The following is a 27,185-nucleotide window of genomic DNA, read 5'->3' on the forward strand; positions in this document are numbered from 1 at the left end:
GCAACACAATGACACCACTTACATGTAGTATTTAACATATTTTAGTAACCTAATTATAATGTTTGAAATTAAAATTTCTAAATGCAATAATTTGATAGAATATTGATCTTAAGTTTACAGTAGGCTACAGCTTAACTTTTTTTTATTTATTCTTTTATACATTTTCAGAGATAAGGGCAGAGTCAGCATACATAGATGCAGCTGCCAGTGATGCTGCTGACCAGAGTGAGGACAGTGCAAGTGCAAGTGCAGGTACCTGTAGGCTATGTGAGGAGTATCTATACCAATATCTCTAGTCCAGAATTGTATAATATTCAGCAGTGTATCCCAGTATACATCCTTGCCAGTGCCCATTAATTGCAAGTTGTGGATAGCAGAGTTTTATTTAATCATGTTTAAAAAAGGGGGGAGAAAGAGGCCATAGCTTTATTTTGCTTTTTTCCCCTTTTTGGAAATACAGGTGGCTCAGGGTCAGGGAGCACAGGGAACCACAGGGAAATCTGGATCAGTTTGATCATCAAACTGATGCAGATTTGGAAATCTCTTTTTCTGCTATCCAGGATCACGTAATCCATTTTATTTTGATGCTGGTTTTTCAAAGCAATGTGGGATTGGATTACTCTGATCCGGATTCAAACTTTTCAGGATTACCAAATCTGGATTACCTGTGGTCTAAATGGGACTATCACAATGTAGCTATGTAAAGAGCAACAGGTAGAATAGTGTGGGGTCACTCCAATATGCTTTATTTGAACAGAAAATAGGACTGAACGGAACAGCAAACAAACAATATAAACATCCCCCTCCATTGTCCATTTCTTGGAAACAGGCAGTCCACTCATCTGAGACCTACAACAAATAAATAAATAAATACATACTTTACTCACAAATACATTATGGATGTTTCGAACAGGTTTCAAACAAAGATTTATTGAATTGAACCGGATAAAAAAAGGCTTAAATGTCCAATACTTAACAAAATCAATTACTTCTTAGTTCTTGTTATGAGTAGTTCTTCTTATGAGTTCTCCTTCTTCTTCATCATCATCATCATCTGCTTCGTCTGCTGTGGAGAGACCAGCTTGTCCAAGCTTGGCCTTTAGGAGGCGGATCTCAAGTCTGGCCTTGGTTTGCTGCAGTCGGGCAAGAATAAGCTGTTCCTCTGCTAGATGGATCTGTACTTCTGCCCTTTCAGTCTCTTTTTGCAGAAGTACCTTATAGGCGTCATCTTTCTTTGGGTGCCTTGAGCCTCTCTCTGGGGGTCCTGTGGGAACTAGGCCTTCTGGCTCCAACTGTGATTGACCTTCTCCCTCGATTACAGGGCTGAGATTAAGAATAAATGTTTCTGAAGAAGGCTCACTTTCTGCTGTCATCACAGGCTCGACATCCTCTGCAACATCTTGGATCCCATGCAGAGCTTCCGACTTTTCACCTCCAATAATATCACGGACTATGTCTGTGTATTCACTCATCTTATATGGGTTGTTGCCTGTATGGCTGTTCTTGGCTTCAGCGTGGTCTTTTGTTGCCCTGGCCTTAAGATTCTTCCATCGAAATCTTAGTTGCTCTGTTGTCCTCTTTTGGCCAAACCCCATGGCATTCACATGTTGTGTGATTTCAGCCCAAATTTCCTTCTTCATTTTACTGCTCACTTCACCACCCTTGGCAGAACTAAAATATCCTACCAATGACCTATAATGGCACCTAACACATTCAAGTGAAATTGATGAATAAATATAAATACTGTAAAATGTATGATATAAATGTTGTATTATTTAACTAACCAATTTTAGTTACCTAGATTTATTACTGATATCCACCATGAATCCACCCTCCTGCTGGGATCAGTTTAATCCTGATTTTTGGGATAAAAATTATCCCAATCCTACCAAAAAGTTTTGAAAAACCCAAACTCAAGGTTTGATCCGGATCAACAACAAGATTAGATTACGTGATCCAATCCAATTTCTGAATCCTTTTTTTCTTTTGAAATACCCATTTTCAAGATTTGATCCAATCCGATAGCCGTAATCCGATCAGATTACTTTTGAAAAACCGGCCCCTGGTGTTTCCTCAGTGATGACACGCACTGCATCTGACTCACGACAAGCATCGATTTTCATAAAATGTTGTTTCAGCTCATCGTGCACACTTCTCTGTTCTTCCCTGTAAGTCATAAAAAAAGAACACACTACAAAATAAACATTAATATTATACCTAATGGCATAATCTTTTAACATGTTTTTTATGCCAGAACCTTAGTTAAAATGTCAGAGATGCTTTAAATTTCACTCGGTACTGAGCGACTTGAAATAGTTCAAATGAACTTCAAATCTCAAATGTCAGACCAATAATTATTTGGTAAATGTAAGGACCGTCGTCTGTATTCCACCTGCTCTATTGCATGGTGCTTCATGTGACATTAGACAGAAGTATGAGTCATACATGTGTAAGAGCAGTGTTTAGTTTGTTTGTTTTAACAGCGCGGTCCTGGGAGAGTTTGAACTCTTCTTCTTTAACAACGGATTATAGGAAAGTCTGCAAACACTTTTATCCTATTTCTTAAGAAACAGACTTTGACTTAAGTTAAGTGTACTTTTCAGAATAACTTCAGTTGTTACATTCTGAAGTGGTGAAAATAAAACTTAAATGATTGCTTGAAGTAACTAAAAATCATTGATGCTTACATATATTTGTTATGATAAAGGAACAATATATGGAAACATAACCAGATGTATTTCTCATACGGTGAACAATCGTCCAAACAGCACACAGTCGCATAATAAGTAAGGATTTTGTTAAGCTTTCCGGAAAGGGAAACAGTCACTCTTCCTCTTTTTGTTTGTATCAAACATACACCTACAACACAATGCACTTTGCATAATAACTTATTTAGATCCCCATCAGATTGAAGACTTTGTTTGTCACAGTAACTCTGTCCCTGATCCAATCTTCTTAAAGGAGCTGAATCTATGTTTCTTATCGCTCAGAGCCGAAAACAATGGGCTGGGATGAAGAAAAGACCTGAATGAATAAGGATAGGGAGAGTGTGGGGGTGTGCATTATAGATTGTAGTGGAAATTGATTTTGAACAAGTGTTTGAATGTGACAAAAGCTTTGCATCTGAAGACAAAATGGTCTCCCTGAGTAAATACCGTGGGGGGAGATGTGGGGTAGACCTGACAAAAGGATGCCAGAGACTGACACGTGGATTGAGAAAGGAAGATAAAGGGTGATTAAAGAAAATGAGAAAAGAGGCAAAATGGAACAGCGAGGAAAAACGTGAAAAAAACAAAATTGAGCAAAAGCAGAATGGAAAGAGATTTTTATAGAAAATGTGGGTGGGATGAGAAGAGGATCAGTCAGTGTCTGTCCTTTATGTCTGAATTGGCAGAGGAGACTTAACGATAAATTTGGGATGTCTATCTTCTATTCTTCGTTCATTGGAGCGGCCTTATTAACTAAAGGTCAGTCATCCAGTGGTTCTCAGGCGTTTCCTGATGCCCCACTCAGTTATTCAAGACGAAGCCGATACAAACTGATTAGGCAAATTAGCATTTTGGAAAATGCAAGGCCAGAGCCACACATTGACTCCGTCTGGTGTTTACTGCATTTATTTGGGTTGCTTATTAATTCTGTGGATATTAAGTGATTACCAGCTCATGTGTTGGAAGTAGAAGTACTGCAGTGCATGCGCACCAACATTGCACATACAGTTATCAAGATTCCAGGCATTTTACCAGAGCTTTACAGTATCAGTAGATAACTAAACTACATTACACTGAACAGGGGATGGATTTATTCCCTCAGTCTACATAAATTCAACTAAAGCTCCTCTGCTTGCTGTACAGTCTCAGTATCCCCTGGTATTCATGCTGTAAATTACATTCACTATCACATGCTGAGAATGCAGAGAGTTAAATGTAAATCTGATGATGGAGAGGGGGGTTGTGGCAGCTTCTGAGAGAAACAGAATATATGTTTTATCAATGTGACTCGGACGGGGAGAGGGGAGCTGAAGGGAGATCTCTGTAGAACTGACTCCACTGGGTTGGCTGACCTGTTGGTCATCTGTTGACTGCAGTAACTGAGACAAAGAACCCAACGCCTCCCCACTCTGCCACATGCAGTGGTGATTGACTTTACAGTTGTTAGTTATACTCTTGTCCAAGATTACATTTAAAAATACAATAAAATCAAAGCATAACGGAGCCTAATCTAAGCAAAGAGACTACCACTACCACAAAAGTATTAACTGATATGTGTTGTGCAATAGTAGGAGTAGAATTGACGTTGGCTAATTATTAATAATCATGAAATATGATTTATTAAAATAACAATTATTTCTTAAAAATAATCAAAAATGATAAAGCTGTTAATTAAGAAATGTAACACATTTAATTAGAAATGATACGGTTATCCATTAATAATAGTTAAAATAATTAATGAAAACAATAAAATTATCAATTAAGAATAATACAAATCTGTAATCATTGCTTATTGTCGCGGGGCACCACCCTGGTTACAGGGACCAACGATACAATCTATAAATATCAGTCTCATAATGATAAATGTCAAATCAATAATCTCAATATTTAAATATTAATAATTATTTAATTAACAGTGAAGGCTACTAAGTTCGAGCACAGGCAATCATAATCCAGCTGCAATCACATACATATGCACAAATAATCACAGACTACAGATACTTTAATTACAAAAGCATTTATTAAAAAGGGGAAATAAAGTTAATGTTATTCAATGATTCATCATTTTAACAAACTCCCATATTTCAAAGATAACAACAGCAGCAGCACTTATCACAATTCAGAAAATACATGTAAAACCGGCGGTCTACCTATGTATGTCTGTCTATGTGTATGTGTGTGTGTCTGTGTCAAAGTGTCTCTCTGTGTGTGTGTGTATGTCTATGTGTATGCATGTGAAATAAAGTTAGTGTTATTTAATGATTCATCATTTTAACAAACTCCCATATTTCAAAGATAACAACAGCAGCCGCTTATCACAATTTAGAAAAACACATGTATTCATCTATGTGTATCTGTGTGTGTATCTGTCTGTGTCTATCAATGTGTGTCTGTGTGGGTGTGTCTGTGTGTGTGTGGGTGTGTGTGTGTGAGAGAGCGAGAGAGAGAGAAAAAGAAGGGGGCGTGGCGATGACGCAGTCACTTGGTGACGTCACATCTAAGATGGCGGCCGATCATGATTCGTGGAATCAAGGCCTAAAAACTCTCAAAATGGCGGATTGACTACAAAACAAGATGGCGGAGCTGTTATGAATTTAGAGCCAGAATGGGAGGAGAGGGAGAGAGGAGGCGTGGCAATAATAGACTCAAAATGGTGGTTTAACTTGCGTTATCCAAAATGGAGTCTATGTTAATGACACCATGTGGCCGGAGCTCACACTGGTGGTCGTCACATGAATTACACAAAGGGATTTTCAGACAAAGAGAATTCTTTGTCTCTGCTTTGGCGTTCGGCCGCATGGCTTCCAGATGTGTCCAGCCTCTCTGAATATAGATTTAACTATGTTACATGAACTGTATTCTAAATACAGATCGGATGTGTATATAGGTCGGTTTAGAAGGAGAGAGAGAGAGAGCATACAAGGAGAGAGCAAAGCTCTTAAAAGCACCGTCAGAGACAAGTTACATTTACTTTACCACTCAGCACCCAAGTGGCGTTGTGTGCTGAGGTTTGACCGGTAAAGTCTCTTTAAAGTTGTTCAAACGGTCACAATGAGCTGGAGACGCTGCTCACGGCGCTTAAAAACTGTGGCACAAGGCCGTAACCGGAAACCGGAAGTGGCGAGTCGCCGCTAAACATTAGAGACTCGGCGGTCTCATACAAAACAAATACATTCAAGTATTAAAACAATACGCTACGTATTAGATTAACATCTGCCCAGACAATAAAGCCTCTTACTGTACCACCCTCGCGGTGTGCGTGCGCGTCGGGCCAGTGAATCACGTGGTCTCTCAAGCGGTCTTCGGCCGCTGGACCGGACAAACAGCGGATTTGCTCGTGCTGCTTCGATGGGATGAACGTCGTCCTTCTTCTTCAGGGATGTGGAGCTCGTGCTCCTCAGCGGAATGAATCTCGCGCTTCTGCAGGGGACGGCTGTGGATTTGGAAAGAAAGTCTGTGATGCTCGACCGGCGAGCGAGTTCCTGTGCGCGGCCTCTTCAAGTTAAAATAACAAAAGTCCTTTTGAAAATAAAAACGTCGACTGAATAAAGAAATAAAAGAAATGAAAATAAAATAACTCTGGTTGATAAACTAAAGTTAAGGTTGCCCCCGTTAGCAACTGAATCAGCTGAGAGGCCCCGAAGGGGGCCTGGTGTTGTCTTCAGAGCAGGGTAAAAAAATGGCGATTATTGGGGTCTCAGTGGTTTTGTTCTACCTGAGAGGTCCTCCTCCTTGAGGAGTTGGTCATAGGATGATGCTGGCTTTAAGCCAATTGAGTGTCAGAAATGGATCTGAGTGGGCGGGGCTTGGGACTGAGCAGGGGCTTCTGGGAAAACCCCAGGACATTTTTCCACCACCAGGGGGAGATTCTTGAGCCTGCAGGAGGATGTTTTCCCGCCCTAAGTTTAACAACCCTTTGTTCCTCTCGGCTCCAGTGTCTGGCGGCCCCCCGCTGGGCTCTGGCCCAACATATGATACTGTAATTGTAGGGAACATTTTTAAATCTTGTGATATTAAACTATTGATTATGAAACTAAGTGGAAGAATGTGTGATGATTGAGGGAAGATCCTGTTTGATTTCCATGAATTTTAACACTTTTGTTTACATTGCGAGATTGTTTTTCTTGACATTATCACTGACTTCCAAGATATTTCATGGATCTTTTTGAAAAAAATCTGGCATATTACAGTTTTTCTCCATTGCTTTCGCTCATTTCGCGAAACAGAAATGACAATCTCAAAACAACACGTGCAAACCTCCAAACCACTGGGCACTTGTTCACAACAGATTGGAATATCTCATTCCTTTAATCAAATTGCAATTGTATTAGCACATCCTTGCAATGACAAGTACAATTTCCAACAGCTTGCACAAATTTCAAATGATTTACCACACCTTTGCAAACGGTTAGGTTCAATTGCCTTCAGTTAGCCCAATTACCAATTGAATATATATTGCTGGTCAAAACTCACTGTCGCTTCTCAGTCAAGTGGTTGTTCTCCGCAGAACATTTTGGCATAATTTCATTGTTTACATCATCACCTGCACAATAGTTCACTCCACTGTCAAAATCGTACAGGCACATAATACCATGAAAAACATCATGGTATATACTGTAATAAGGATATCTTTGATCATCGGCTTACTTTTCAGGTGCAACTAGAACTTTAGTAATCAAGGGGGAGTTTCACACATCTGATCACCAATCAAACATTAAGTTTAATTAGCTGACAGGTGCTATCCAGGAGTATAAATGCTTCCATCAAATATCTAGAGCTTGACCAAGTTCAGTACAATTTATGAACATGGAAGCACCAGGCCAGGGAAACGACCAAGGGCAACTGTTTTTCAGAGAATGGTGTAGTCACCCACATTCCCAGTCTTGGCCCATACAATACCCAGAAGCTCCTGGTGTTCTTGGAACGTCTGCACTCCAATCTTATCCCTCTACATGAGAGGGGTTTTGTAGGGCCTCACTTGCCTTCATTTGTCATTGTGTGGGACAATGTAAGCTTCCACCGTGGCCCGCTCATCAGGGCGTGGTTCACTGCACATCCAAGAATGCTGATGGTGCTCTTATCACCTTACTCCCCATTCCTCAATCCTATCGAGGAGTTTTTTTTCTTCATGGAGGTGGAGGGTCTACGAGCATCGGGCTCAAAACCAGAGGTCCCTTCTCCAGGCAAAGGATGATGCTTGTGGTGATGTCACAGCAGAGCAGTGTCAGGGATGGTTGCGGCATGCACGCAGATTCTTCCCCCGTTGCATAGCAAGGGAGAACATCAGATGTGATGTTGATGAAAATCTGTGGCCAGACAGACATGAGCGCGAGGATGAGCAGGAGAGTGAGGATGAAAACTAGAGAAACTCCAGCTATGCTTTACTTTCTTACTGTATGTGTTCTTAGTGTAAGCTATGCCAAATTTCAGTTTTGATGTGCTTATTGTTTGACAGTACATTGTGCTGTACACATTTTGTTACTGTAACCATGATGTATTGCAATTACTGTAACAATTTCCATGGCAGTATGAGTTCAATAAAGTATTTTATGTGAAACCTTGAATTAATCTTTTTTCTGTTTGATTCACATAATATTCTGGAAAGAAAACATCTACTGTAACCATTCAGTGTCAAAGGACTGAGCCAAGATTGAATTGTGCACATGAGGGATATTTCTATGGTCCACTGCCATACTGACAAAACATCTAAACATTTTGACCTGTAGTGTTTAAACAATGCCAAAGGGACTTTTCATTTTGGGGGCACTGACTATTTGTATGAGAAAAGGATTTAGTTTTGACTGATGAGTTGTCTGTTTTGGGAGAGATATGACCTTTTGCAGGTGTGCTATGTAGTTTTGCTGAACCATCTATGTTATGTTGGCAAATGTATTTAAAGCTTTGAGAATGTCCTTGTTTTTCTGAGAGATGAGCCACAGCAATCGAGAAGGAAATTTTCATTTTGGGGGCACTGACTATTTATATGAGAAAATGATTTGGTTTTGAAAGTTGAGTTAACTGTTTTGGGTGAGATATGACCTTTTGAAGGTGATCTATGTAGTTGTGCTGAACCATATGGGCTATTTTGCCATTTGCACTTAGAGCTCTGAGAATGTCATTTCTGTTTCGTGAAATGAGCCAAAGCAATTGAGAAAAACTGTAAGGTGATGAATATAAGTGAGTGTGAGCAATTTGTAGCAGCTTGATTTTACCTTACTTAAGTAGACATTTTGGGTATCTATACTTTACTGGAGTATTTATTTTTCAGACGACTTTTTACTTCTACTCCTTACATTTTCACGCAAATAGCTGTACTTTCTACTCCTTACATTTTAAAAATAGCCTCGTTACTCCTATTTAATTTTGGCTCGTTTTCATTCCGGTTTGTCATCGTTCAAAAACACACGAGACATTAAACTCCCCTCGTCCCTCTGGAGGCGCGACTCCGAGGAGAGTTTGAGTTGGGTGCCCGCCGCACGCGCGGGATGACGGCCAGGCCGAGGCCGCCACACAACCGCACCGGAGGGGTTCCGAAAAGGAGGAGAGCAAAGCCAGAGCTGTGTGGGGCACCGTCCTCGCAGCATCCGTCATCCTACCCCCTCCGCTGACGCACCTCGCTGTCAGGTCCGTCGGCCATCGGAGCAGGCCGGCAAAGGCGCACGGAGGGGGGTGGAAGAGTGGAGAAGGGTGGGAGAAAACTCGCATGCCACACCAACACAACCCCGGCCTCGGGAGACACGCTGGGGCGCAGCGCGAGACCCTAAGCACCTGTGGGGGGTTTTTGGGTGCCATGCAGTCGAATCCGGCTGTACCGGTAATGATCCTTCCGCAGGTTCACCTACGTAAACCTTGTTATGACTTTTACGTCCTCTAGATAGTAAAGTTTGATCGTCTTCTCGGCGCTCCGCTAGGGCCGTTACCGACTCTGGCGGGGCCGATCCGAGGACCTCACTAAACCATCCAATCGGTAGTAGCGACGAGCGGTGTGTACAAAGGGCAGGGCCTCAGCATCCTGTGAAAGACTGTTTAGTGTTGCAGGGCTCATCTTCAGTTCAGGTAGAGCATGCATAGGCTCAAATAACTTTGAGAACCTGCTGCTTTTGCGGCTGAACAAAGCCTATCGGTAGTGTTGTTGTACATACAGGTTTAGCCCAAAGGTCTCAAACTCTCTTCCAATAAAGGTTATTGATAACATTCCACTGAAGTTTCACTTTTTGCATTATTACAATACTTATTGGCAGCTAGTTATTATGTCTTCCGCTCCATGAAACGCATGTTAATGCTCAGTAGTACACATATAGTACTATAATGTATTTACATAAAAAAATTCCCCTCACATTACTTTTACACTTTAAGTAGTTTTGAAACCAGTACTTTTACACTTTTACTTAAGTAAAAAGCTTGAGTTGATACTTCAACATCTACAAAAGTATTTTTAAACCCTAGTATCTATACTTCTACTTGAGTAATGAATGGGAATACTTTTGACACCTCTGGTGATGAATCTGTCCACACAACCACGAGGTATAAAACAACATCATTGTTTTGTGTCACATTTACATCTTCAACAAAAACCGTGGGCTGAAAACCACAAGAAAAGACTGCAGAGTGTCACGGTTTGATGAAGGAGATGGACCCAGATGCAGAGATGTTTAACAAAAAGCGTATTTAATGTAAAAAGAACTAAACTATACTCTAACTAAACAAAAACACAAGGAAGCTTACGAGAGGGGTTCAAAGTGAAGAGGCTCAGGGGATCAGGACATGGCAGGACAGGAACACAGAACAGCACCATGGACGACAGAGGGTAGATGAACAAACAATCCGACAAGGACAAAGGGAAAGACAGAGGCTTATATACACAGGGAAGGCAGGGGTAATTGGCCACAGGTGCAGCACATGAGGAGTTAGACAGACAATCACCAAGACAGGAAGTGAAGACAGAAACAACCCAGAAGGAACAGAGAATACAAAATAAAACAGGAAACAGAAACCGAGTGCACACATGAAACAACTTAAAACACAAAACAGAGATCTAACAGTTTTACAGAAAACTGTCAGATCGTTACACAGAGCTGCAGGAAACTGCAGTAGTAGGTGGTTATTACTGTATCTGCTGTACCACGTTTTTGATCAATTGTAAATATAGGAACCTGCATCTGTTGAATTGGTTCTGATAAATGATCTGACAGTACCTTGTCTTACAAGACACAGACAAAATTTGATTTGAGTGCTCATGACTTCATCTGATCCCATGAGTCCATTCTTCTTCCCCCTGCCAACTTCATTTTGGTTCATGCTACCTTTTTTTAAGCTGAGCTGACAATGACAGACTGACTGCACTATGAACAGCCCACACGGCAAACTGCAACCGAATCCCATTAAATTAATTAGATTTTCTACTTTTCAAATTCTCCCCCTGCACTTTGCAGAGAAGTTACAGCACAAAACCTTTCCACTTTTACTCAACTGATTAAAAGTTTATCACATGTGTCAGGTTGACAAGGTCTACATCACAGAAGTACTTTCCATGTTGTGTTGTTTTATAGGCTTCACAAGCTTTCACAAGCAAGTTGATTCGATGTGAAAGTGGCACGAGGCAGTGCCTCGTGCTGCTGTGAATAGTGACTTTGTTCTGGCTCTGTATGTCTGAGTGACACATGGAAATCATAAAAATTAAATACAATGTTAGCACGTTATCAGAGATATAACACAGCCTTCCGCTGTTGTTTCTGAAGTGCAGCATGACCTCTCTGTCACTTTAAATCTGTGTGAGAGTGGCCTATCAATCACTGTCTGGATGGGGGAGGAAGGCACTGTGACATTGTGGCCGTTGTTTTTAATGAAGGCGGAGAGCGATGGAGACGGGAACCATGCATCAGGTTATTGTCTCAGCCAAGCGGAGGAGAGGAGACTCTCTGCAGTCTGGCCACATAAAAGCCTTGTTCCTTGTTACCCATTCCTCCTCTGCTTTAGTTGTCATCTTCCATTTGGCTTTCACCTTGGAGGACCGACATCTTTTTTCAGTCTGCCAACATTTTCTACTTTGGCTCACAAAACGGTCTGCACTTGAATACCAATTCCTTGGGTTTGTTCGCTCTCTCTCTCTCTCTCTCTGTCCTTTTCTGGTTTCCAGTGGGTGATGATGGTGATGTTCTTGTTTCAATATATTAAAGATACTATAAATCAAATGATGATGTCATATGATTTGTTGTGCCACTTAGTAAATCCTTAAGAGGTGGACACAGATTATGCAGGGCCACACACTTGAGCTGCTGCGTGCGCGTGTGTGTAGCCATTGAATGCTTCAGCCTTAATTTATTTATTGAATTACTCCAAAAGAGGAGAGGATCCTTGATCCTCATTCATTCTCAGAGAATAAGGTTATTTGGAATTAATGTTATAACAAAACAAATGCTTTCCCATGGGTGCGAGCTACAAAATTAGAAATAGTTTCATAAAATGTACAGGTACACTGTGTGCAGTGGGTCTTGGTAAGATGATATCCTCCTGTGAAGACAAATGTATATATAGTTATATTAAAAAACAAGAAGGTAAAGTCCCAATGTTGGAACCATTATAAGAGTTTTTAATTTTACACCTTCTTTGTTTTGGACTTTTGAACTTTTCCGTTTTATCCAAACCAAAGTAACAGGTATTGAGGTGCCTTGTGCCACAGTCCAGACCAACAAATTGAATCTGACAAGAGAGGGGATCCCGGTCCATGGTATGGATTGTAGACAGTGTAAAAACACTTTTGGGGATAATTTGGACTTTCAGATAACTGCAGAAAGTTAAATCAGTATTATACAATCAAAGAAGAATGTGGAAGTGGCTTGCAGGATTGCTTGTAGTTGATGATACAATATAATACATTTTGCTGGTAGTTATACAATATATAAAGTACAGTGGCAACAGAATGGATCGGTTCATTATTTTTCAGTCCACACAAAAATCGATGTCAAGTTAAGCAGATGCAGCCCAAGTAGACGGGGACAACAGGCTGTCTGTACATCACACAAAAGTGTGTACTCTGCTCCTTAACAGCAACACAAAACCAACACTCACCAGATCCAATGTTTACAATGTAACAGACATAAACCTTATTTGGTGTTATCTGGTCTGAATCCAGATTTGTGAAAATGCCATTAATACAAATCCAATGGATAGGATATTTTAATTATTTCAATTTGAGTAATTAAATTATATATATATATATTATATTATGAATCATTTTGATTTAAGACAAAGTGTCTTGAAGGATTCTTCAGCACAATGCTGTTGCTAGATTTCCTGATGCACAGATGTGAAGGTGCTGAGTGTGTGAAGAGATCCTGCTGTGTTCCTCCTGCTCCGGCAGTCTAAAAGTAGGTCTTTGATTTGTTGGCTGTAAGGTTAGATCACAGAGAACAACCACTTTTGGATCACACTCATGAGGTGTAATCATCTCACACTGTTGTGTTTGATCTCAGTGTTTCTCAGTCAACTGAAGTGTACAATTTGATAAATATAATGTCATCTCTTGCAAATCGTAATTCTCTGCACTTGCTTTACAGAGTGTGTCTGTTAGTTGAGCGGGTTCAGCTTCTACTAATTTGGGCACCACCCCTCTCAAATTATATGGAGTCTTTTTAGTCAACATCAAACACATTGTAAACCTGAGCTCCAAGGTTGTGCATCCTCACTTGAGTACAGATTCATGTTTATCGTACAGTCATCAGCCTTCACTGCTTTTACATGAAGACATTCACACTTGGGCAGTGAGTGAATATTTGAGCAGTGCACTCTGGTCACTGGAGAAAAACAGATGCCCTGAGTCTAAGGTCATTGGGTGAAGGGTTGCCAGATGTCAGGCTTCAGCAAGCTTTGCACTCTAAAACCTAAATACAGATCTCCATTGTGAAAACAACCTCTGGGTGGATACTGTGTTTGGATGCAAAGTAGTAATTTGTAAAAGTTACACAAATGCATTATTGTTGCACATGTTGAAAATAGTGCCTTGTAATCAAAAGATGACATTTACTTACCTTAGTGTACAAATGCATTTTAATTTAAATATGCCAGACACAATTTTAATGCAGCTCTCAGATACTCTTTTGAAATCTCAGATAACGTGGTATTATCCAAACAGCCCCAAAATATGTGTTTATTTGATGAAGCCCTATTTTTGTTCCTCCTCTCATTGTTTCAACATCTGTTTCCATGGACACCATTTATTTGTAAGAGATAACATGACTGAATAAACTGCAGCTGAACAAATGCCAGTTTGAATTGAGCAGCTAGAAGAATGAAGAGAGGACAGAGCTTATTACTGATATATTTCCAGCTTTGAACCACAGTTAGTTTTGTCTTTAATCGAGGATGTCATTTTTTGCTAATTTGATTAAGTATTAATATTCAACACGCGCAGATAGCAGCATACAGAGCACACATCATAGACCTCTCAAGAATACTGGATTTACCAGAATAATATAATAATAATTACGCCCTGCAAAACAGACAAATATCTCCATATATACACACATCAGTGACAGGAAAGCACTGTTTCATGAAGTTAGGTGACATGCTCCTTCCTGAACTTTGCACCGCATTGCCTGGTGATCCTAAACAGCCTTGAAGAGTTAAACATTAACACAATCAATTTAAACACTCTGAGATTAATGATGTAGAACCTAATGTTAAGTTGTCCGAATCCAAGGTGCAGTCCACTTATAACGTATGGGCTTTGTGCCAGTAGTGAAAGCTGGTTCTCAGAGTCATTCAATTATTCTATTGAATGTATAATACCCTACACATTTAACATGATGCCATTGCTCTTTTCCTTTTATTGCATTCTATATTGTTATTTATCTGTGTAACATATATCAATGTGTTATAATGTGTTATTATTTACCTTTCAGTTGAGTTAAGCATCATGACCTATTGCATTGATGTTCAAATAGACTGCAGGGGATTTATATATACAGAAAGGCCTAAATCATTGAAGTTGAGAACAACACGACTGAGTGGGCAGCCATGCAATGCTCTGTGAAACGACTATACTGCATGACGCTGTACACTGACGATGGAAACATCTTCACATGCAGATGCTGGTTTTGAATAGTCTCTGTCTAAGGTTAGCCCTGTGGCATATTAGCATATGCTAATTACAGCAAAAGCTTAAACTGTTATGTCATTGTAATCTCCACCAAAGAGGTTATGTTGCACCTCTGTCAATTGGTTTGTGAATAAGCTGGATCGTTTAGAAAAAGTCAGAACTCTGTAGGGAACGGATCTGAACTGGGAGTGTGTGACATGTGGTGCAGCCTGATTGAATTTAAGGGGACAGGTAGGCCTTGGCGACGATATGTGCTCGAGATAAACTTTTACTATAATGATGGTTATTGTTGTGACGATAGCTGAATTTTTAGCAGACCACTCAAATGATCCCAATTCATTAGGTGCTGCACTGTAATTAATCTTAATTTGTTGAAATAAGTATATATATATATATATATATATAAATGGTAGACCGAAAGTATGAAAGCTATTTGAAAAAAGACATACAGACAATGTCAATTTTTAAAAGTGAGTTTGCCAATTTTAAATAAGTCAAGAGCTCCTTATTTTATCTACTTTAACTTGGTCTCGCAATGTCATGCTTCAGTTGCATCTAAATTAAAGTCCAGTCTTCTGTGAGGATGAATTTCTTTTTCCTATTATTGTCAGTTGATGATTGGAATTTGGCACAGTTGTGACATTCAAAGGAAGCATGTGTCTGTTCCTGAAAACAAATCAAAAAAGTCCTCCTGTTTTACTGAGTACAAAGTTACTGCAGCGTGCTTATCTGCTATGACCCTCAACCCTTATCTCAACTCTTTCCCGTTTTGGCTCGCCAACCTCTTTCATTCCGACACATTTAAAGTCCTCCACCTCGTTAATGATGTGTAATTATCCCGGAGTGTGTGTGAGGTGAACGCTGATTTGTCCGTGTCAGGGCTGTCGACAGGCCTGACATGACATCGGTGTCCAGGGCTGACCGCCTGCCCCCCCTCGGCGAAACCCTCACTCCGCTGAGGGGACACTCGGTGACAGAGTTCAGGAAGCAAAATGACTTTGAGCCCTTCTATCTTTCCTTCCTCCAAAGGAAATCAGCCATAGAGCTCTCTAAATGAAAATTGGGAGCCGGCCTTTAATGTGCTGCTCTGACCGCACACTGGCACTCCACTGTGAGATTGGCCGGCTGGGTGGGTGGGTACTGATGTAAAGTGTAGGTTCTGGGTGAATGACATCAACTTGTGTAGATCCTCCATCATCCTTGGCATTGAGCGGCTCTTGCAGCAGAGAATATGTCCTTGTGCAAAGTACAAGTATGAAACCTGTATTTCTGAAGACACACTTAATGAATGAAAATCTACACAGTATTCTCTTACAGAAGGACTTATGGCTTGTTAAAGTTATGTTGTGCAATAGTGCTTAAAAAGTGTTACCATAGAATGGTGTGCCTTTAGGCACTCAATAAATTTGGTTATCAAAATAAAATGTAAAACATTAATATTTAAAATATTAATATTAAATCATAACTTTAATTGGTTAAAGTTCTCGCGGGGCACCACCCTTCATAGAAGGGAAAAGATAGCCAATTTATTGATTAAGATCAGTCTCATTTAGATCTAGTTCAATTAGAAATCTCAATATTTTACCATTAAAGATTATATAATGAACAATGAAGGTTTATGGAGTTCTTAACAGTGTAACAGTTGGCAAGATTCACTTATGCAATATTAATGACAGAACATTTGTGAAAGAAGAACATTTATTATGAACATAATAAAGTATAAAAACACAAATTACTAAACAATCAAACTAACTAACAAGGAGGTGTGTGAGTGTGTGTGTGTGAATGTAAATTAGCATGCCTTAAAAATGGTCCCTAAGATAAGAGCCCCCCCCTTCTTCTGAGGTTGCTTTATGGCCGTTGCTTTACGGCTGAGGGGGAAGGTTTAACTTGGTGAGATGCTATGCGTGTCTGTGTGTATGTTAATCAGATAATGATAGTCAGGGACAAAGCCTGTGGCGAGCCTAACTGCCATTAACCTTCATTTAACTTATACCTACAACATCACAGCATATATCAAACTTGTAAACACACACCGATCAAATAAACAGTCTTGCTTAACATGTATAATTATTAAACCCAGATTATGTTACCAGTCCGAGGGAAAGGGGAAAAGAAGTTGCAGTCCAGTTGCAGTTCTGTGACGTCTCCTGGCTTTGTGGTCGTAGAGTTCTGCCTTCGCGATTCTGTCGAGCCGTGTGCTCAGATGCTGGTTGAAGTTTTCCTGCAGGACATCGCGTCGCTACGAGGAGTTTTGTAGAGCTTGAAGGGCGAGGAGATTTCCTTGAGAGGGGTGAGCTGGGAGCTGCACCTCTGACCTCCGGTTGTTGGTTGGATAGAGAAGGAAGCTGGATCAGCCTCTTGGCAATGTAGGAGAAGAGAGGCTGGACAGCCTGCTGGCCTTCGAAGGATTGGAGAAAGAGAGCAGCCTTCCGCCCTCGGCGGGATGGAAGAAGAGAGAGATTTTAGGCAGACCTCTCCTTATATTGGCCCCGGTGACCTCACAGGTCTTGGACCAGAGTGACCAATAGGAGTGACCCCCCCAGGTTCTTGACACCTTTGTGTGATATTGCCCAGATCCCAGGACATGCAGTATCCTGTTACATCCTCTGGGAGACTGAGTTCCTTGACTGTCTTAAGACAAAGGGAACATGTGGCACTCTGGGAGACTGAGTTCACTCCAGAACATGCGGCTCCCTTGTTTCAAGTTTGACTGAAGGGAGGCCTGTGGTTTGCATAAAAACCATGTCCCAACAGTTAATTAAGTGGTGCTTGTACTGAACATTTCCACGATGAATCATTTAATACAATAAAATGTATAAACATTAATAATATTTTCACCTGTTTCTTTCTCTTTGAGTTAAAAAAAATACTCTGTCACCATTTCTTATTTATCGGCTGCACTGGTGTGATGAGCTAAATACACAGCGGGTCGGGGTGACTGTCTCTGAAGTGTTTTGATGAGCAGATCAAAGTCTCTCCAGCAGACTAACAGCTCTGTCTGTGTCTGATGAACCATTTCAGCTGATAAAAGAATATATGGAGTATGAACTGTGAAATTAATGCTTTATCATTTTCCCTGTGCAATTGGCTTAAAAAAAGTATGGAGATTACTCCTGCTCAATTCAGATTGTTCAGATTCGCCAATTTCCTCACTGCGCCGCTGTCATTATATGAACATTGGTGGAGCTAAATGATATCCTTATCTTTCCCCTACTTTCTGACAATGCTCTTAGATATACATCAGGAGCTATGATGAGATGCGGCCAGCCCTGAAGGAGCTTGGGTCTTTTGAAGCACCATCACTTCTGTGGCTTCCTTTACATGTCTGTAGGAGGAGAGTCAAACTCCCAAACACAAAGATGTGGCTTCAGATGTGATGAGATATTCCACACAACAGGTTCTTTTAAAATACCTCCGCTGCGCTGATTTATGACAGCCATCCCCACGGGTGTCTCGTCTCCGCTCATTGGTCGACGTGAAGCGTTTAAAGTTAATACAGTGGGAAAGGTTTCACTGTCTAATGAATTTTGACTTTGAATGTTGAAGGGCAGCGTGCACTCTGCGTGGTGGAGGAGAACTACGGATAAATCTTCACATTTACAGTCGATAAATCAAAATACTTTATCTTGGCCTCATGTTTTCCTTCCTCTCTTCTCCCTCTTCTTTGTCATAAGTGCTGCACATGACCTCCAAGAGGACAGAGAGAAAAATAAGTGAGGAATGAAATAACACCCTCTGCTATCTTCAAGCACCACGCATATACCACAGTGGGTTTCCTACTTGAATTTTCCGTAGGTGGGAGTACAATATGTTTTTCTTGGGGTCAAAACAAACTCTGGTGTTGAAGGATCGTTTCACATTTTCCTTTTTTTTTAAAATTATTTTTCTACCTGTTATTAAATGTGAGCGTGGAATCAAAGCAAAGGAGGTGGTTTTTCCCCTGAGACTGAGGTGATGCTCTGTGGTTTTCATTTTAAACGCAGACGTCACAATGTGTATTTCCTCCACACAAGACATTGTAAAAAATGAAAGAGCAAATCTGTCACGCTAGGCTCACATGTTTACCCATATCATTATAAGTCTACACTATATTACATGACATTTTTGTTGGTGTACTGATGATGAGTAAATGGAACAGTTGTAGAATTTTAAAACTTTTAAGTTGGCTAAGTTTCTTTCTAAATCTTGGAAATAAGCTTTAGTTGTTATTGAATCTGCTACTCTTCTTTTTTTGTACATTTGTTCTTTCTCTAGATAAAAGTGTATTGTAAGCCTGTTCTACACTGGACACATAATGTGCATGAAACAATAATATAAACCAATAAATCAATCAATCGTGTTTGAAAATATATCTCAGAGTGGCACAGAATATGACTAAAATGTTGGGTTGACACACAAGTTGTGTTCCCACACATCAAGCTCCTGGGATTCATGTCCCAGAAGTCCGATGAACTGAAGGTCCCTGACTATTGAGGGCATGCCAAGTGAACCTGGTCCTCCATCAGTGCCTCGGGAGCCTGCAATATTCAGTTTGGGGCTAGCTGTTCCAAAATTGTCAAACCTAATTTCCCTTTCTCTCTCTTTTTGTCTCATTATGAGTACCCTAATTTGTAAAATAACGTGAATTTTTTTTTTTTATGGAAGCTTGTGATGACAGACATTACTATGCAAATCGAAAAATGTATTAAAGTGCAATCAGTCGTGGCTCCACAACACACCAGATTGCACATTTAACAAAGTGAAAGGATCATTTAGCAGGTGTGTGTGTGTGTAGGTGTGAGTATGTGTGTCTGTTTGCAGTTTTGCAAAAGCCTGGGCAGAGGTAATAGCATCATGGGTTCTGTTAGATACAATGCAACACCTTTTTTACCATTATGTAGCGCACAAAGACAGATTTTTACACAAGCAATAAAAAGAAAAACGAGAACAAAAAGAAACCCTATTCAGCTCAGATCTTTACAAATGGTAAGTGTGTCAGTAATTTCACCAACATTTTTGATAAGTATGCAAGTGATTTTTGCGATGCAAGTGTAATGCTATCAAACAAGGTAATTTGAGCGTGAGGATCGTTCAGTGTCGTGATTGAGCCTGAACTGGGCTGCATCTCTGTGAGAGTGAGTTAAAGAGGCCTTGTGAAGAGTGTTTGTCTGCTGAATGCCGACGGGAATGGTTGTGAAGTGTCGTGCCCGCTCCTGGTCGTCCATAATAAGTCATCGTGCATTCAATCCAACTTTCTGAAGGAGCGATTGGAGTGGAAAACCGGGCTCCATCACTCTGCTCATGATGTGTTTAGCCCAGAGAGCCTTGAAGAATCCATCCGATAACTCACTGCTTGGCTGAGGCTGTTGACACTGTTCTCTCTCTGTTGTGCATTTCCCTCTGTTTATCATAACGTGGACAATTATAATCTCCCCGCATGGGTAAATAGATATCTAACCCCCAAAACCCTAATACGCAGAGGCACCGACAAGCAAACAGGGGAAGTCCATCACAGGGATGGGTGCTTTTATAGTTTTTATCTCAAAGTCATGTAAATGAATGTGTGACACTTTGATTGTCAGTAAGGTGATGAAAATGGCGGAAACTGGTGGTATTGAATCCTCGCCAATCAGACTTTAAAGCACACTTATCTCCAAGCCTGCTTCTCACACCTGTGAGAGCGCACGAAAAAACAAAAACTGTCAGTTTCATTTGCAAGAAAAGTGTGAAGAAGCAGAACAAGTCCCACTAATTCAAACCCTGAACTATAGCTGCTTTTAGACATGCGTTGAACTCCAGATGACCTCTGTACATTCTCCATAGGGGCTGTTTGTGAAAATGCAGATGCCTTCGTGAGAACCCACTGACTATCTGCATAGTTTCTCTGGCCAGCAAAAAAAAAAGATATATATCTACAGAGAAGAGCGAATGGGGGAACACAGCAGGAGATACTCTGCAGGATTCACTGTGAGCGAGTGGGCGTTGTTTTAGCGTTTAGAACGCGCGGCAGAGGCAACAATGAAAAGAAGCCATACACATTATAAAGGCTTCTATTACTAAATTCCAAATGTGTCTTGATGTGTGACAAACATACGGGATCTCTACAGGAAAATTAAAAAGTTACATGTACTTCCTCCGCTCTACTTCCTCTCTCCTGAGCACTCCGGGGGTTTCTCTGTTCTTGGGAAGGCATCTCATCAGAGAATCTCCAGCTGCGTTCTTCATATGTGAAAGGCAAACGTCTACGCTGCCTCTTCCACCTCTGACCTTCCAAGCATAGAAGCAAAAGTAATTTGAAATCCGAAGAAATGGAAGAAGAACCTCTAATTCAAGCCCTGAGCTCTAATATAACAGCTTTTGCTCATAGGGACTTTATAATCATATACAAGTACATTATCAGATAGATTTCATTCATCACATCTATCCAACAAAGCCTGATATGCTATTATTGTCTAAAAAATTGACTTCATTAGTTCATTTCAAAGTATTGTCTATTTTTAACACCAGCGCCATTTGGATGACAGGTAATATTCGAACATGCCCCTCAGATCTTGATGTGCATATGAACAATCAGATCTAATTATGAAAACTGACTTTCAAATGACATTTAATATGTTTTGATGAACTGGGGCCATCTCAAATTTCTGACAGCACTAAATGAAGATTGAGTGATGAAAGCATCAACATCCTGTTTCCAAAGTTTCAGTGTCGTGTGTTCTTCCTCTGAGTTTATTAATACTGATTCTGAGTTTCTGTTTTAATTTCTGTGATTTATCTGACAAATGATGATGAGCAGCCTCCATCAGGAGCCAATGTTAATACTCATCTAGACTGCACACAGTTGGTTGATTATTGACAGGAGCCTGTCACTTAATATACACATCAGTTCATAACATTAAGCAGTGAACCAGTCACATGTGGCAGATCACATCATTAGAACCAGAGACTAAATAGAAATTGTTTATCAAGATTAAAGTCTGTCAAAAGGCCTTCAAACAGCTTATTGTTTTTCACATCTAATTTTTGCATATCAGTTTTCCCAGATGCAGCGCTAATAACTAATAAAGGGAGCAATTGTTCCCAATAACCTTTCTGGTTCTTAATATTCATGTGGCATGTGCATATTGTGTGTGTAACTTATAATAGAACACCACCAGTCTGGTTGTTAACCTGCCTGTGTCCCATTACATAATGGGACATGTCCCACTCTCTGGCCACTGTAAGGTCTAATAGGAGGCTGCCCTTGGTGCAGGTTAAACAGTCACTTAAACTTCTCTGTTAAGATGAGCTCGTGGCAGATGTCACACTGAATCGGTCACCTCTGGCAAATAATCTATTAGCATCCAACCATTTATCTTTGTGCGACTGCTGGGCCTGTACTATTGTGTCAATTATTATTGTGACTGTCAACTTTATTTTTGGACAATAAGCGATTCACTGCACACAGAACGCTGAGCTGACATTGACAGACAGCCACTGATGATGGTGGACATGAGCTTGTGACATTAATTGATTTAATGGCTGATGTTCTCCTTGTGTGTGCGTTGTGAATGTATGACTCATGACTGGAGAATGTACCATCTAAATTAATTAGAACCGACTGGAAATGAGTTGACAGCTGTTGGGAGAGTTGATAACACTAATGATGTGCCTGCTCTAAACCGGTCGGTTTGGAATGGACTGTTTGTTTGATCGATGGTGATGATGGTTGCAGCTTTCCTTCTGACACTGTAAAAGGGACCTGCAGTAATTGGGCTGCAGCGAGTGAAGACCTGCTGCAGGAGCCAGTCAACGGAACCTGAAGCTGTTGCTGCACAAAGAGCTGTTCACCTGTTTATTTAAAGTGAAGCATGGCTCCAAACTGTAAGATTAGTTGCCGTCACTGCTGTCATGAAGGCACTGTTGTCGTGATCGACAATGTTGATGAGTCCCAGTCTTTCACTAATAAGCCTTTCAGTATGTGGCATTGTTAGAAAACATAGCGTGATGAGGTAATGAGTTAATTTAACAGACTTCAGAGATCAGAGATCAAAGCTTAACCTGCCTGTTTCCATGGAGGCTGGTTGTGTATCTCGGCTGTTACAGCTAATGGTTGTTTATGTACCCTATAAACTTAATACTGTGAAACAAACCATTTAACCTTAACAATGTGCCGCTTGTTTCACAGTGCATACTAAAATATATCAGGCAACACTGGATAAATTATTACATAGCATGGAATGTGACTGTGGCTACACACTGCGAATGAATCCAGAAACCTCTGTCAGTCTGTCTTCGTGTCTGTGCGCCTCTTCTTAGATTCTCTCCACAGCAGCCCATCTAATGACTCATCTTCAGACTTGGTGGGGTGTTTTTCTGAAGACCCGGAGTGCAGTGACTGTGAAGTGTTTTGGTCTGAGCAGTCGTCGAGACTCCATCCCTAGCCCTAAACTCCTTTAACTTTAAACTTGCTGTGATGTCAGTGATAATGTCACAACTGTACGTTTGATGGGTGACGTCACTGTGACAATACAGAGTTTAGCTTTTTTACTTAATTTGCCCGTCAGGACAAACATTCTGAGATCAACAGGCACAATTTGAACAAGCAAAATCACAGTGACTAGTGCCCTGTACTCAGGGTTATCCCGAGACTCAGGTAATGACCGACTTTTATGTATTGTGTGAAACAAATAAAGTGCATCAAAGACTTACAGTACATTTTGCTTCAAAGCTCACAAGCTGTGCTCAAATATTACAGGAGATGGAAACATCGCAAGGGAAAGAAACACATCACTCCCTCTGGGAGAAGCTTTTAAACCTCAGGTACAAAGTGACACAAAGAGGAAATTCAGTCAGACACCTTGTGCCACAGGAAAATGTCTTCAGTCTTTGCAGTTCTTTACTGCTGCAGTGAGTGCTCTGAAAATAATGAAAAATCAGCCCAACTAAAAGGTTTCTTATTGTGCATGTATTGCATGCAGACACTGTAGGTAAAGGACAAGATTCAGAGGGAAGGGGCCCACTGGTTTCCATTCATTATTTGACCCCTGGGCAAGCTTCTGTTGCCCGCAGGTTAACAGTTGGTGTGCAGAGCTCATGAGATGCAACACATGCCTTTTAATTTATCTACATTCATATGAAGATAGCTGTTGATAGAGATCAGCCAAAATGTCGCCTGGACCTAAAACACCAACAACAAGTATCTTCTGGTGTTTTATTAAGAGAAAAGCAATAAAATAAATGAGTAGGTCTGTAAAGAGTGAACTGTGAATGGAAGACAGAGTCTGAGTCTGAATGTCTCCTGTCTACATTCAAAGCACCAACATATTGACGGTTGTCCCCAGAGGCTAATTCGTTGTTGAAGATAGCCTATTGGGCTCCGACATTGTGCCTGTGTTAAATGATCATTTGACTGCGGGACACAGCTGAATTTGTGTCTATTCTAACATTTGACTTCACAATATTCCACAACAGCCTCACTGACTTCAGCTACCTTCATTGGAGTGGAGCTGTTTTTATCCTGTGTGTATCCACACGTCCGATCACATTACATCACAACATGTCTGCTCTACTGCGTTGCCCAGCAGATGGTGAGCTGATGACCATTCATAATGGAGGAAATGAACATTTAATCACCAGATAACGGAAATTAGATTGGCTTGTACTTCCATCAAGGGAGTCCGCAGTCTTTATTTGAGGTCTGGACATAACTGGTTTCCCTGAACAGTACTTTAAATGTTCATGGTAGCGGTGCTCAATTGCAGTGAAGGACACATTATCACGTGATGTGATTGTATCCTCGTATATGTCTCCATGTTGTCCTTAAGCTGATCTAAAGTTGGAAGGCTGTCCTCCCTCCCAGTCTGTCCTCTGTCACAGCCAGAGGGCTGGAGCTGCTCTCTGGTGTCCTGTCGGTGTTTGGACCTCACTTGTCTTCTGTGTGTCTTCTCCACCAGACTCCACAGACAGAGCAACCACCCACAATCTGACCTCCATCTTGTGTCCTTCAAACCAGCACAAAACTTCACGTCTCTTTCTTTATCACGGCTCAGCTGTGTTGTCTGCTTTGGTTAATTAATAATAGACCTTTAAATATGAGCCATCACAGCTGGTTGGCAGGATGTTACTAGTTTCAGAATCACAAATACATTTCAAACATTTACTCCATTCAGGGTTTTTGACTTTGATTATCTTTTCAAATGCGGCATCATTTATTTCTTTTGGTTTTCCTATTTATGTGCGCAGATGGTGTATTGTGTTAAATGTTTTTGCTCAAACGAATGCATTTCTTTTTATTTATCTGACATTGCCAGTTTATCCCTTTATCTTAAGGGCAACCTCTTTCTTTTCTCCTTTTCCTAATCTTCCTCCATTTCTTCTACCACCTGCTCCTTCATTTTCTACTACACTCTCTCAATAAACAATGGGAGACATGATGTCAAGCCCTAATTGACTGGCTCAGAATAGTGTAGTAATGAACCCTGTAAGCAACAGACCAAGGCCAGCAGAGGTGAACTACACATTGTCCCTTATGTCTTCCTCTATTCGGAGCAGCAAACTCACAACAACTCAACTAGTTCCTCCACCTATTGACCTCTCCACTGACTATATAGTCAGGGAGACATGAAAATAGACAAAGGGGAAAAGGAGAGGGGAGGAGAAGAGGAGAGGCTCTGTCAGTTAAGGTTTTGTCTGCTATTGACTGTGTGTGAATTGGATTCGGCCAAGACTTAAGTGGATGTGTCATGAATCACCAGGAACGGGCCCAAGCATTTGTAGGTACGTGTATGTACATCTGTTTGACATGGAGTTCACGTAGAATAACACAATGAAGTCAATCATGATAAACATCCTGCACGCCCGTGTGAAATACAGAAGGACAGAGAAGAGTGGAAGGATGGATGGAGGACATGACAAGGGAATAGGGACTTAAACAAGGGAAGAAGCATGAGAGAGATAACAAATACATCAGAGACAAACAGCAGGAGAGACGCGGTACTGTGCTGTCCCGCCGGAGAGAGGAGAGACTGTTCGTCACAGCTTTTTTTTTCATGGTCATAGGGAACATGTGTGAGTGTGTGTGTGTATGTGTTTGTGTGTGTGTGTGTGTGAGAATCCTGACCTGGCTTCTGGTGCTCACCGCAAAAACGTTTTTCACTCTGTTTGTTTGCATGCTGGGATTTGCAACGTCTTCTCACAGGCATTATCCGTGTCTGCTTTCATTAAAAAAAACAATCCTTTAGTCATCAGAGAGTGACATCGATTTTCCATCTGAGCCAATAAGAAATTCCTGCACAGACAATCAGTTCAGACAAAGGACACCTGCCCCCCCCGACTTTAGTCCCTCATTCCCAATAAACACACTTACACTGCGCACTACACACACACCACCAGCCGCCATGATGATGTGAAGTAAAGAGGAGAAATAAAATGCTTTAAGGCCGGAATGGTTCCTCAGCTCTCAACAGGTTTCAAGGCAGAGGTGTTTGCTATTCATTTTGAACTGCCAGTGGGTTTTTATAGTTGTTTTCCGTCTTCTCCTCTGCACCATCTTAGCCTCTGACCCTGTTCCTACGTTTTTTTCAAACTCAATAAACGCGCAGTCACCAGTACGTTCGGTAGGAGTGCTCCTGCCCCTCTCTGTCTTCATCGTCCTCCTCCTCCCACATTCTCTCGTTTCTACTTCAACACAAAGTCATACAGTCTCCAGAGTTTGTATTCACCTTCAGGCTGAAAGAAGTGTTTTGTGTAAATTTTCAGTTGTTTTTCACCCCTCATGAGATATGGAGGCATTCCAGTGTAGAGCCCGACTTCCATTACTCATTCTCCTCACAAACACACACAAGCAGCTGTTCATGATAAACAGCTTCATTGACAAAATTGGCTGCTCTTCACTTTCCCTCGCTGACCTTTTAGTGTGCTTTTGAAATGTTCTTTTGCTTTATTACATTTAAGCTTTCTGTTTAAAATAATTATCACTACGTATGTAATTTATTGTAAGTCAAGCACGAGGATGTTCACCCTCTGCTGCTACCAACGAAGCCCTTTCCACCTCATCTCAAGCCTGACTGCAGGCCAGCCTCTCCCTCGCTGCCATGCCAGAGAGAACTGGCACACGCACTATCTCACCCTGGCATGGAGCAGATCCCGTCAGCCACCGTTCCGTCTGGAGGAATCAGCTAATTAGTCTCAAACAGCGGAGACAGATAGCTTTCAGCAGCTGGATTGGTTGGAGAGATGCTGGGTCTGTTGGAGTGCAACAGACCCAGCATCTCTGCCCCCCCCCCCCCCCCCCCCCCATCCTCCATATTTACAATTCTCAGTGCAATGTCTTCAACCTATTGAGATGTAATCTTGTCATGTTTTATTCGCTGTGGTGGGATTTAAAACTGTTCTTGCATGGTGTTAAGATGCTAATC

Source organism: Pleuronectes platessa, chromosome 5 (genome assembly GCF_947347685.1).
Source record: "Pleuronectes platessa chromosome 5, fPlePla1.1, whole genome shotgun sequence".
NCBI lineage: Eukaryota > Metazoa > Chordata > Actinopteri > Pleuronectiformes > Pleuronectidae > Pleuronectes > Pleuronectes platessa.